Here is a 14,496-nt window from a genome sequence, read left to right on the forward strand (position 1 = left end):
TGAAGAAATGGTTACGTCATAATTAGACTGCGTAATTAGGTTAGCGATTACATAGGGGTTAATAAAAATTACTTTTCATCACTTCATACTATCATAAATAATAAATATTATACTAATTTGATCTACTATACTGCAAATCCTAACATTTTCTTTTTCTTTTATATATAAAAGCACTTTTTGCCCGCCAGTTTCAATCAGTTGAAAGAATTGTTTCTCCACTGTAATAATTATTTAAACATTCATAATATAACTTCCTAAAATTGTCATTTTATTTTATTTTTCATTTATATGTAAAATACTAGCACAATCTGTTCACTCCTTTTAATCAATGGCAAGAATAATATACACAGCAATACGACTGCCAATGTACCTCATTATTATATTTTTATAAGTGTAATCATTGTCATTCAAAGAGTATAATAAATTATTTAAAAAATTACTCAAAGGTTCATACTGAAAATAAATAGGTAATGTGAATAGTTTCTTGAAATATTATTTAGTATTTTGAGTTTCGCAATTGGGACTTTTCGATTGTAACGTATGTATTATATCCACATGGGACAAAAAATGGTTTATTGTTATGGTAGTTGACTTTGGTTACAGAACCCATGACGCCGACGCCGACGCCAGGCACTCAGTAAAAAACCTAACCTATTACTCACCCTTAGGGGTGGCAAATGCCAGCAACGTAAGACCATATATTATTATGATTAATTTATGTGGTAACTACTTGTGAGAAAATCAATACAATTTATTAATCTTTCGTATTAATTTTGAATATCTATCACAAAAAGGTTTTTAATTAATATTATTATTTGCCTATTTTGTACAAGGACGATTAGTGCCATTTTAGTTAAGTTATTATTATTAAATATATTTTATTTTTAACGAACGCATTTTACCAGTCATTTTTTGCAAATACTCTTGAAAATCAATTAAAATTAATAATTACTGATTTAGAGTTTAATCGTTACGTATGCCGACTGTTCATCGGAAATCAGTGTTTCAAAAATACAAATAATTGTAATATGATGTTGAAAAATTAGAAATTAAAAAAAATGTAATATGATGTTGGAAGTCTGGATATTTACAGGGCTTATAACTCGTCATAGGCTGGTGAAGTGATCACTTTATACACGTGTATCATACATCGTTCTGCTCATTATTGACAACCACACTACTAAAAAATTTGGAACTCCTACATATATCATAAATCCCTACACGCTTTATCTGTGAATACTCCAGCTTAGAATTTTCTATGACATTTATTAAAAGCTATTAACTACCATCTAAATTTATTGAAAGACTATAGAACCTTAATAATAATATAATTCTGGCATCAACATTCCCAAGAGCGTGGTTAGTGAATTTTTACCTTATATTTATTTAATATTTCCCTGACTGGTACCTGAAGCGCAGGATTAATCCCTAGCCTACGTGTAAGAAATGATCAAGATAACACTACGTCAATAAAATGCGGTGTCCTATGCACCATTGGGTGAGAATAAGGGTTCGCGGAAAGAAGAATTTTGATTCTCATATCCTAAAATAAAAATATTTTTTATGTTTTTTTTACGGTTTATATTTAAAGACATATTGTTTTTTTTTACATATATTATATTTAATAAGCTTAGTTTAAAGTCTACATTTATTGTATTTTTTTTTAAATATAAGATGAGTCCAATAAATCTTTTGCGGTATTTTTTGGAATCTTTTCCTAAAAGAACGAATTATAAAACTGTAAAGTTCGACGAGATGTCATCTTACTACTACATTAGGACTTTTCCGACCCCTGAAAGGAAATCCTTTTACCATTTGAAATATTTTCCACCGTAAGATTATTCTATTCCGTTTGAGCAGGAAGGAATCCAAATTTAATCCAATATATCCGCTTAATGACCTCGTTCATTTCCTGCTTCCTGCTTTCCTTAAGTCTTTCCGCCTATCTCATTCAGGTATTATTGGTTATAACGGTAGATTTTGATTTTGCAAATATAAATTTAATTTATCGTTCTATCAATAGCATAAACATTATTAGGAAATAAATAAACATAAATGATTTTGATATTTATTAATTTTATCCCTTTAAAGCTGATAACACGAGTTACTGTGTTTCACATATCACTCACTCAATTCAACAACGTCATATATAAAAAAAACTTGATTTTTCAGCAGATGGTTTTTAAAGTTTAAAAATATAGTATACAATGTCAAAAATAAATATCAAGCCACTTATTGAACTTTTTACTGTGCAAAAGATCTTTTTGGGTAAAACCTGAATATTTTTTCGCCATTTGAAAAATATTTTATTTATTAAAAAAAAATAGTTGAACAATACCTTTTCTTTAAAATGCAAAAACAACACTTTCTGCCCTGTAGCGGGTGAATATTAAGTTAAAAATATGCCGCTTTTGCTGGGATTTAGTACATTTTCTGGGCTTTCCGAAAACATGCACAACTGAAAATTGATGATTTTTGATATATGACGTTGTTGAAAGGAGTGAGCGATATCTTCTTTAGAATGATTCAGACTTATTTCTACTTATTTTTCTAAAAATCAGAGGGCAAAAAAGGCAGAGATAAATCCTTTAATGTAGATCAGTGGTCGGCAACCTACTTACTACCCGCAGGTAATTGAATTACCTACTACGAGATTTTGAATAACCCACCAAGAAAATACCATATTTTATTTTCATTTTTTATAAAATTATTTATTCATTGAAAATAACAACAATAACAAAAACTGTTTTTTGACATCTTAACATAGATGAAGAAAAATACAGAAGTCTATATTTACGGGGCTCACGACCGTCATAGTCTGGTTTAACAAAATGAAAAATAACTCCTATAATTGGAGATAATCCAGGTTTGTGAACAAGTATTTGGACACACTCAAAATTTTGTAAAAATTACAGTAAGTAAGGTGAGTTTATAATAATGTTTTTTTATCACATAATAATTTTAAATTTTAAATTTAAAGTAAATAACAAAAGGTTTTTTATTTACATAAACATGCATATATTTATTTTATGAAAACAATTTTCTTCTCTATGAACTTGTAGTTTTTTAAATAAGTTTTACCCACTTATGAAATGAAATATTAGAAATTGAAATTTTATACCCAGTCTCTCAAAACGTTGCCGATCAAAAACATTTTTAATGTGTCCAAATACTTGTCCACAAATCTGAATTATCTCCAATTATAGGAATTATTTTTCATATTGATTTTTGACATCTCATCAAAGATGAAGAAGAATATACAGTAATCACTTAAACCAGCCTATGACGGTCGTCTGCCCCGTAAATGCCCATACTTCCATATTCTTCTTCATCTTTGATGAGATGTCAAAAAATAATAAGTTGATAAAAAATTTATAGCATTTTATTGTGGCGTCAAAACCCTTAGTTATCAATGAATTAAAAACCTTTTAAAAATACAAATTCACATCTAAGGAGGAACACTTAAATGACGGTAATTTAATGGGTAATAAACCGATAAATGAAGCTGGTTACATGAATAACTTTTAACGATAAAAAATTATTGACGTTGGATTTATGTAACATATTTGTCTCCAGTCTTTACATTGTGTTCGAATAGAATATCTTAATGGTATCGGAAATAAAGAATGACGGACGTATCATCATTTTTATTATCCCATTGAATTCGCAATCTGACGTCATGCAATCCGCAGCATACGAGCTATATGGGGCTAAGTACACAGTTCCGTGCGATTGATAGCTGCTTAGTTTTTGATAGCTACCAGAACGTCGATGTTCGATCGGAACTTATACTTAAATTATATTCGGATAACTTGATATCTTGAATTATTCTTCATAACTTCAATAAAATTCTTCTTATTACTTTTCTGATAGTACTGAACTGACAACCGGTATCAAAACGCTTGTTGTAAGGAACAAAAGCAAATGTATGGTAGAAGGAATTGTCACTCGACGGTTCCAGATTCCCCAAGATATTATATATACCAGTAAAAATCCAATTATTTTATAAAATTTATATTAAACTTACTAAAAACCCTTACCATATCTGTAATATTTTTTCAATATAATGCCCAACTAAAATTAATTAAATTTAAATTCATTTTGAGAGAAAATTTATATAAAAACATGGTTTACAACTCCTGTCTTATTGTGTATTAAACACATGTATCTACCAGTCTGATAATGTCTATAACGATGAAATCCCGATCACTAGTCAAATGAAAAAAAAAGTGAATAAAACTGTATAAATGTTATTTTATTATAAAAATAATAAAATAACATTTTATTTTATAATAATCTTGAAATTTCATCTTGAAATTTCATCAGAAAATAATCTTGAAATTTCATTGATTGATTCGGCAGTCACATTGTGGTAAAGTCTATCCATTTTTATTTAAGTTTTACTTAGTAAATACTTTCTCATGGTATTTCATAAGTAAAACTTAAATTTAAAACGTTACAATTATCTACCATACTGTTGTCATTTATTACTAGTTAGTATGCTACCGACCCTTAGGCCTAAACGTATATACAGTACAAACACGTATCTCTTTATTATCTGAACTTTGGCGTTAATAATACCTTTCATTTACGTCATTATTCGGTAGACGTCGGACGACAAACGTCGCCGGTTGTTGCGTAACGTGCGACAACACTCACAGTTTTTTGGTTATTTTTTGTTGCGCAAAATTACGCGAAGTGAGATTTCCCGCTTTGTGAATTTGAAACACGGCACACTGCGTGTCGCGTCACTCCAACCTTTTTACAGGAGAATTTTTCAGGAAAAAAATAAATATTTCTGAAATGGAGCGCGGAATGGCAGAGTAATGACATCTGTTTTCATATAAAATAAAATACAATTTATATATGACGCGGTGATATGAAAATATAATTTGAACGCCATCTGCGACGATTTGTTTCAAAATAAAAATATTTTGAGAGGAATATTAAATTCTTATATGGCTCTTGTTAATTAGAAATTTATGATTGAATAACAAATTGCTAGTTACTTTAAAAAATATGATTTTTATTACAATGCACGAGTAATTCATTTTTGCGTCGAATATTGAACAAACGTGGATATAGGCTGCCCAAATTATTTTTTAAATGAAGGTACAGTAATTGTAAAATTAATTGACTTTTGAAGTCCTACGTAATAGGTAGACTTGTTTATAATTTCCTTCCTTCGTGAACATGAGTATATTGTCATTGTATATGACTGACAGCACCTTAATGCGATGGGACTAATCCCAGTTGATTTGTCTGTTCTTGACGGTACAGCGCTGTCTTAACGTTTGCATAGTTAATTTTATTAAGTTTTTATTAACAACATTTTGAGTGTGTCCAAATACTTGTTCACAAAATCTGGATTATCTCCAATTACAGGAGTTATTTTCATATTATTTTTTGACATCTCATCAAAGATGAAGAAGAATATGGAAGTCTGGGCATTTACGGGGCTTACGACCGTCATAGGCTGGTTTGAGTGATCACTTTACACACGTGTAACATTCACCAATTCTACCCATTATTGACAACCACACTACTCAAATTCTTGGAAGTTCTATATATATGAACCAATTTAGAAACCTTGTTCATGAATCACTAAAACTTCACTAGAGACATCTATTGGTGAGATGTAAATTTGAGTAGTGTGGTTGTCAATAATGGGTAGAATTGGTGAATGTTACACGTGTGTAAAGTGATCACTCAAACCAGCCTATGACGGTCGTAAGCCCCGTAAATGCCCAGACTTCCATATTCTTCTTCATCTTTGATGAGATGTCAAAAAATAAGTTTTTATTACATGTGCATGTATGAGTATTTTATTAATTTTGTATTTGTACCTGGATGATTCCAATGGGGAAGTAGATCACATTTGTAAATTAAATGTTTAATCAAACACTGATTATTTTCATATTATTTTTTGACATCTCATCAAAGATGAAGAAGAATATGGAAGTCTGGGCATTTACGGGGCTTACATCTCACCAATAGATGTCTCTAGTGAAGTTCTAGTGATTCAAGAACAAGGTTTCTAAATTGGTTCATATATATAGAACTTCCAAGAATTTGAGTCGTGTGGTTGTCAATAATGGGTAGAATTGGTGAATGTTACACGTGTGTAAAGTGATCACTTAAACCAGCCTATGACTTTCGTCAGCCCCGTAAATGCCCAGACTTCCATATTCTTCTTCATCTTTGATGAGATGTCCAAAAATAATATGAAAATAACTCCTGTAATTGGAGATAATCCAGATTTTGTGAACAAGTATTTGGACACACTCAAAACGTTGTAAACTGATTATTTTAGTCTTCTAATTTGTATTTTATTTGCAACATTTTGAGTGTGTCCACGAATACTTGTTAACAAAATCTGTATTATCTCCAATTACAGGAGTTATTTTCATAATTATTTTTTGATATCTCATCAAAGATGAAAAAGAAATTCAACTCACCAATAAATGTCTCTAGTGAAGTTCTGGTGATTCGAGAATAATGTTTCAAAGTTGGTTCATATAAACAGAACTTCCATGAATTTAAGTAGTGTGGTTCTCAAACATGGGTAGAATTGGTGAATGTTACACGTGTGTAAAGTGATCACTTAAACCAGCTTATTACGGTCGTAAGCCCTGCATGTGCCCAGACTTCCATATTCTTCTCCATCTTTGTTGATATGTCAAATAATAATCTAATTCAATGCATTGTACATGTATTTCAAACAATCGGTCTCAATTTAATCGATTTAAACCTTAAGAAATATCTCTAACTGAGATTAATTAAGTCCAGCAAATTCAACTCCCATTTGTCCACTGGGCACAGCGCTGTCAACAGGCCAGGGTCACTATGTCAAATGGTTAATCGGTCGCCAAGTTAGCGCTGACCTGTGCCTCTGTGGTCAACTGCCACCAACTTGTTAAGGGCTCTTGGGCAAAAGGGATAAAACAATACAGCCAAGGAGCTGACATCGCGTTAAACGCAGAATGTTACTTTTTATAATAACCTGTTTAAAAAATCATCACAAAATGTAAATAGAAATATTTTTTATTTTTATTTTTTATATTTGATTGACTTTGTGATTTTCTATTTTATACTTAAAATATGACTTTGTTTTAAAATCACTTTAAGTATTTTACTGTAACTTTATTATAATGTCTACCGGTTTCGAAGCTAACCGCTTCTTTATCAATACTGATTAGTATTTATCAGTCTTGATAAAGAAGCGGTTAGCTTCGAAACCGGTAGACATTATAATAAAGTTATAGTAAAATATTTATAGTGATTTTAAAACAAAGTTACATTTTAAGTTTTCTTATATAGGAAATATGTATTTACAATTTTTACCTTTTTTGCGAAGTTTCGAAGAAGAAAAAAAAACTAAAGATTATGTTGAACAGTTTGAATACCAAGGAGTGTACCTATGTATATATTTCGCTATCAAAAACTCAAAAACGTCTTAAAAACCATCTCAGAAAACACAATATGTGACAGAATCCAAATACAGGAATTTGTCCATTATTACTTTGTTTGGAATTTACAGTGTACAATACTTGGTAAGATGTGCGAATTGTGTTTTTGCATTTGCAATGTTTTTTTTAAAAATCAAACCAAATTTAAAATACATCTATATAAATGAAAATGTTAATGTTCGTAAAATCTAAGGTTATTCACGTGAAAAATAGTTTTTTTTAAATATTCGTTTTTTTAGAATTCAGTGGCAGCGACATCTGTTGAACGTGACAGCAACTCACGCAAAACATAACATTCCTCATGGCAGACAGCGTGCTTTTTGACAGCGCTTTCAATTTCGGTGTTTTCGATTGCGTTGTAGTTCCATGGATTTTTAATACTTCCATTACTTCACAAAAATATTAGAAATGTGTGCTTTCTTCTTTCTTTGTTTTCTATTTAACCAGACTGAGCCAAAAAAATGCGTTACAATACGTTCAAATAAAAAAAAATAATTAAATGCGTTACCAGGTAGAGCTAGCAAATAAAAATAATAATTTACAGCCATAAAAAAATCATAATAACTTTTTAAAAAAGAAACGATAAATGCATATTATCTTTATTATTATTTTTTTTGCTTATTTTATATTGTTTTCTTTTTTAAATTAATTAAATGACGTAAGAGATCAATAACCATTATTTTTAAAAGTATCATTTTTAATAAATAAAAATAAATAAAATGTGTATTAATTGAATTAATTTTAACATACTCTAATTATGAACTTTTAACTAAACTCCCACCCAAAGGGCAGTACTTAAAATAATTAAAATAAAATGTTACACTCCTCAAAACTAATGCTGTACAAGCGTCATTGGTTTTGTAAAAGAGTAAGAAAAAAGTGATTGTAAAAAATAATTATTTTTCGCGGTTGTGTGTAGACTGTGCCGACTTTATTTTCCATATTACAACGACGTAATAGGTGCCGCGGGTCTACAAGAAAAACTCATTACGAAAAAACCTTTAAAAGGCGGTAATGAGTTTTAAAAAAGCATTTTCTTGTACTTTCACAAATAATGTGATTTTCATTCTTTACAACTTTGCCTTTGTAACTGTAAATGTATATTTTTCTTTACAAAATACACCTTTACTTAGACTAATTTTTAGAATTTATAAATTCAGTCACATCGCCCCACTACTTCGCAAATTGCACTGATTGATTACACTTTCCTGAAAGGGTTGAATATAAATTTTGCCTACTCATGTATAAATCAATATATAATATGGCTCCAGAGTATCTAAATAAGCTGTGTATTCCAGCGGAATTGGTCTCAGGTTTCAGAAGTCGCAGATAGAAGTGATCTTACCAGCTCGCAACCAGCGCACTTAATTTATGAGCGTGCCTTTGCTATTGCGGGTCCGATGGCTTGGAATGCTCTTCCACCAGTAGTTAGAAATAGAGAGAGTTAATGATAAAAAACATTTGTTTGCTAAATAATTTCCACTACTTTCCTTTCCCCATTTCATTCGCAGTGAAGCGCACTTGAGGTGGTATTTTACGAAAATGACGCTATATAAGTTATCCAATTTTATTATTATTATTATTATTCGCAGTGAAGCGCACTTGAGGTGGTATTTTACGAAAATGACGCTTTATAAATTATCTTAATCTATCGAGGTTTGTGGTTTTAAATCATGGATATAATAATGAATGTTGCTTCATGTGTAAAGTGATCACCTAACCAGCCTATAACAGGTCATGAGCCCGGTAAATGCCCAGACTTCCATATTCTTATTAATCCATATAGAGATGTCAAAAATATTAGCAAAATACGTTTCAGGGATTATATGCTTTTTTTGTTTTTTTTGCATTCCTGAAAACATTTGTTAGGAGTTTATTGTGTTTATTAGATATAATTGTTGATTGTTTATACGTAAGTACGTACGGAAATATTTTTGTAGTACACATAGTTAACAAAATTACCTCGGTTATGGGTTCTGTTACCATAAGTATCTAGGTACCTACCCAATCAGTGTGATATTATTGTTCATGTTTCTCATATACCTACCTGACAACATTACACTCGCACAGTGATAAGTGTGCGTCGATATCTGGTCACAATATTCTACATACGATTTCCTAAGAAATAACGGAACTTCAGTGAGCGTGACAACTCGTTCCCGCCAAACAGTGCCCATAGTAGTAACTTTCGTTTATGCTCTGTCTATCCTCAACCAAGTGCCTTAAATGATTCAATACCATGAAAAAAATATGTGCATATTAAAACCTATTTATATTTATTCAATATTACCTGAAGCGGAGGGCTGATCACCCTTCCATCATGTGTAAACGATCAAGATAACACTACGTTTATATGACACAGTGCCCTATGCACCATTGGGGTTCGGATAAGGGTTTTATTATATTATTATTATTATATTAAAACCATCATTACCTTTATGGACGTGAAATAAAAGAAGGTTTTTTGTTGTTGTATTTAGTTGTGTTTTATTAATCTACGAATATTGTATTATAAATTTCCAGCAGAAAATTAAAAAAATAGTCTTGTAGATAATTTAAATAAGTCTTATAATTAGTTTTTTAAAACTTCATCCTTTTTTGTAGGTCAATTATAACTGCATAGATTTTTTAACATCAAAATGTTGTTCCAATTGTGTATACTGTTAAAGTTTCCATGCAAGAGTTGGCAGAGAGGATGGAACGCCAGCATTTTCTGGCATGACTCGATTTCCTTGTTTCCTCAAAATCCAGTCATACATACCCTATGTTACTTTTTAAATACGTCTAGATTTCAGTCTCTGATGGATTTGGTCGTGCCTAGTCTTTTTTTTTAATATCCTTACTCTGTTATCCCATTAACTTCTGCCAAATATGCTTTCATAATGATTCTCTCGTTGTCAGATTGAACATTGATAAAGAACAATGCAGGGTGAAAAGGAAGATAAAAAAGTATCAAATTATGAAAAATGATTTTAGTGTAAAAATAATATACGACGAATCATGTGAAAATGTTAATCTATTTACAAAGATTTCAAGGAACTTTGAACCATGAATATTTTCCAAACAATAATATTTGTCGGAAACACCCTTTTTTTAAAGCCTTTAGTCCATTTGTTAATACTTCCGATTTAAAAAAAAATAGACCATATTATTTAAAATTAAAATAAATAAACAATAAATGTTTAGTATAGACGGTGCGCAATAGTGGCTCTAATGACAGTAAAGTTGCTATTCAAGCAACGCAACGCCTCTGTACTCTGTTCTGCTAAACTGCTAACCCAGTCGCTAGTGAGAAGTGTAAGTGCAGTCAGTCCACCGTCGACAGTGCTCGGAGCGCGGCTCCGAACGTGCTCACTCTTTTCGAATCGCTTCCAAAACAAAATTTGTATTGTGCAACGTTCTTTTGTTTTCTTCTGCGCCAAGATGTTCACAAGAACGGACGCAAAGTTCACGGTCTACGAGTTGTCGTAATCTATGGTTGTGTTTTGACAGTGCTTTCAAATTTGGGATCTAGTGAAGTTTAAGGTTGTTATTAGTTATTTTTTAAATGTCAACATCTCGAGGCTAGTAAAGAAAAAAGGCGAATGCGATACTTAGGTATGAAATCAGTTGTTTATTATGAAAATAGGCGCAGGTCTATACTATGATACAATCTCGATGTTTTTGGAGAATTAAGGTCAAGTTTATGTTCAAAGAATGTAACGATATAATGGATATATTCAACATTTCTGTTGAATCATCATTTGCAAAATGAATTCAAGAAATATTTATTTTCAATTGGTCTGGGTATGTGTGATGTATTTTTCACATTTACTTTTCCTATCCTTAGATTCCTACCTGCAGACAAGCCTTTAAAATAGAGGCTTTGCGGGTTATTCCTTTAAAAAAAATAGATATGATTTTCAAATGTTTTAAATATGTATAAAAGTGGGAACATAACAGTTTTATTCTCGTAAAAAAACATTAATTTTCTTTAGTGTAAGAAAAAATCTCAATCCATTCCTCTTTTCAGATATTTAAGATTTGATCCGTATTGAATTTACCTGGTTTTATGATTTTAATGACTTGTAGCACTTGAACCGTATAAAATTTGTTTATATACAGAACCAAAATATGACAAGGCGCTAAATATTTTCTTATTAAGTAATAATAATAAAAAACAAAACATATCGCATTTATACACTTTTTGTTTTACACCGTTATTGTTGTTGTTCATAAAGTCGTGCTATTTGAACATATAGATATAAATGATAATAAAAGTTACTTGTAAAATAGTTATAATTTATAAACTTCATCACTTTCATAAAAAGTACCTCCCCTAACAAACTTGTTTATAAAATAATTTGTAAATATCTTAAAATTAATTGTATAAATTTATAAAGGTGTATGATAACTCACTAAACAAACTAACATTACTAATAAAACTAACCCCACTAACAGGAATACTTACACTTGTAAGTCAAATGTAAAAAGTGTAAATAAAAAATAACTCGACACTGGCTATAACACCCGAGATGGGTGAACAGCCATTAAAAAAGAAGAAGAAGAAGAATACAATACAAGTACCCTTTTAAATGAACTCCTAGATATGCATAATATATATTTTGTTATAAAAAAATGTCAGCAATGTCAGCGCCATCTGTTTAACGAAAAAGTAACACACGCTATACAGCAAACATTGCTCAAGGCGGATGGCGTGCTTCTTGACGGCTGCTGTCACTTTTTTACAAAAAAAAGCATTTACAATGTTTTTTTTATTGCTGAGTTGTTCATAGATTTTTAGCATTTTTATCTCTTTACAAGCGTTGTGAAATTGAACATATAAGAAATGCGTGTTTGCCCTTTTCTCTCTTTTCCATTTAACCAGACTGAGCCATAGCAATGCGTAACCGGGTTAACAGCTAGTGTTAAATAAAAAGAGAAATTATCTTATTGTTCTGTTTATTTATTTTAATGGTGTTTTAAAGCCCGTTTCGCTAATAAAGTTTAATTTGAGTTATTAGTATTTTTTTTAATGATTCGTAGATAATCAAAGTACATACAAAATTATGGATAGGTTTATGCTGTTTTTTTTTAATGTTTTCTTCGTGCGATCACTAAAGCGCAGTAAAAACAAGTATGTAATCAGTAATTGGGAGAGGCACGCGCAGAACTCTTCAAACATAGAGTGATGATATTGAAATAATTTTTAAGTCTTTATATTCTGCGAATATTTTTTAACCTTCTTCTTGGTGTACGCCTTGTGGCCTGTTTTTAAAGGAGATTATCCTTCTGCGATGTCGATTCCCAGCTGTCAACTCATCTCTTTTGTGGTCTGCTCAGGAGTCGTCTACCTTTTTGGAGGTTGGCCCTGCAATGCAATGTGGGGGAGTCTGGATGGTTCCATCCTCCTCAAATGCGCATACCATTGTCTTTTTTGTTGCCTTCCCCACCTAATGACATCTTCGATCTCGCATATTTCTCTTATCCTGGTGTTCCTTACTCTATCTCGTAGACTCTTGCCAGATATGCTCCGTAGAGTCTTCATTTCTAACACTCTAAACGCGTTTTTTTGGTACTGCGGTGTGCGCTCTGCATTCGATCCCATATGTCATGATAAGTCGCACACAAGTACATATTTTGATTTGTTTCCGATATTCATGTCTTCATTTTTTAACCTACTTTGAATGGAAAATATGCCTTTTTGACAGTTAGTTCTTGGAAAAATCAATACAATAATAAATAGGTTATCAAAGATGCTCCGCACAGCTGTGAACCGTTCACCAAAACGGTACTAATATCCGCGTGAAGCAGAAATATTGCATTGTTCATAATGATCGGTCAGTGGAGTTCGGAAATAGTACATTATAATCGAGTAGCCATTTAATCGAAAACGGTTTCATAAATTATCGATAACTGTTAATTCTGGTAAATATTGGTCAAACGGTATTGAAAAATTACGCAATGGAATTCAAAACCGGTATTGATCTTATCGGATAATGAATTAAATCCGTAGCATTGGACTTATTTCATCACAGTATTCGTTTTTTAATGCGAAATAAAGACTATGGATAAAGAAATTATTTGATTATTTTCGAAATGATTGAACTAACAGATAATAGTCGGTGTTAGCAAACTGTTATATTCACATATGTATTAATATGTTCAAGTCTCCGTGCGGAAATCATTGCTTTATTACATGTGCGTGTGGAAAACTTTAAATTTAAAAAAAAGAAAAGTATCAAGATTGGAGTAAGGTCCTTGCAATATATTGCCTATACTTAAATCAACCAGCTGCCTGATATACTCGTATATAAAATAAAACTAAGTCTGGGACCCAAAATTAATGAACTGAAAAAATACTCTATGGAAAGACATTTGTGTTAGTGATTAGTTATATTTTCTCATTTGTTTCCTTTAAACATGCTTCTTACCCTATTTTCATTTCTATGTCTATTTACTATACACGTTCATCGTTTTTATATTTTCATATTGTCCGGTTATTTTTGTTTAATTCTTCTACCTTTTTTTAACCTTTTTTAGTTGTGTTTCAATATTGTTACCCTTACTCCTAAAACGAGTAATGGAAGTTACTCAACGGAAATATTATATATGTGAGTATGTATGTAATATGTTTTACAATAAATAAATAAAGTAAAGGGCATATATATATATATATATATATATATATATATATATATATATATATATATATATATATATATATATATATATATATATATATATATATATATATATATATATATATATATATATATATATATATATATATATATATATATATATATATATATATATATATATATATATATATATATATATATATATATATATATATATATATATAGTACATTTCCATGAAACAATAAAAATATAACATACTAAAAAAATATTATTTATTGATTCGGCATTAACTTTGTGGAATGACATGATTATTTTATTAAAATTAAACACTTGAATAATTTGTGCCAGAAGATGAAAACAATTGTCGTTTTCGAAACTAGTCGTAAATAAAAATAAAACTCGA

At 30.4% G+C, this 14,496-nt stretch overlaps 1 protein-coding gene across 2 annotated transcripts in view; it reads left to right on the forward strand.

Moving 5' to 3' along the window:
- Positions 1–10,756: 10,756 nt before the first annotated feature.
- T48 (FU domain-containing protein T48) overlaps positions 10,757–14,496 on the forward strand; it is a 36,510-nt gene continuing 32,770 nt past the window's right edge. The window contains exon 1 of one of the 2 annotated variants that reach the window (XM_088266422.1): positions 10,757–10,994. The gene's annotated coding sequence lies outside the window, so the exon portion shown is untranslated. Of the gene's footprint in view, positions 11,067–14,496 lie in introns of both variants that reach the window. The other variant, XM_088266421.1, reaches the window with a different exon arrangement.

Source organism: Brachycentrus maculatus, unplaced genomic scaffold (genome assembly GCF_059751285.1).
Source record: "Brachycentrus maculatus isolate JH-2025_06_01 unplaced genomic scaffold, ASM5975128v1 h1tg000269l, whole genome shotgun sequence".
Classification (NCBI taxonomy): Eukaryota; Metazoa; Arthropoda; class Insecta; order Trichoptera; family Brachycentridae; genus Brachycentrus; species Brachycentrus maculatus.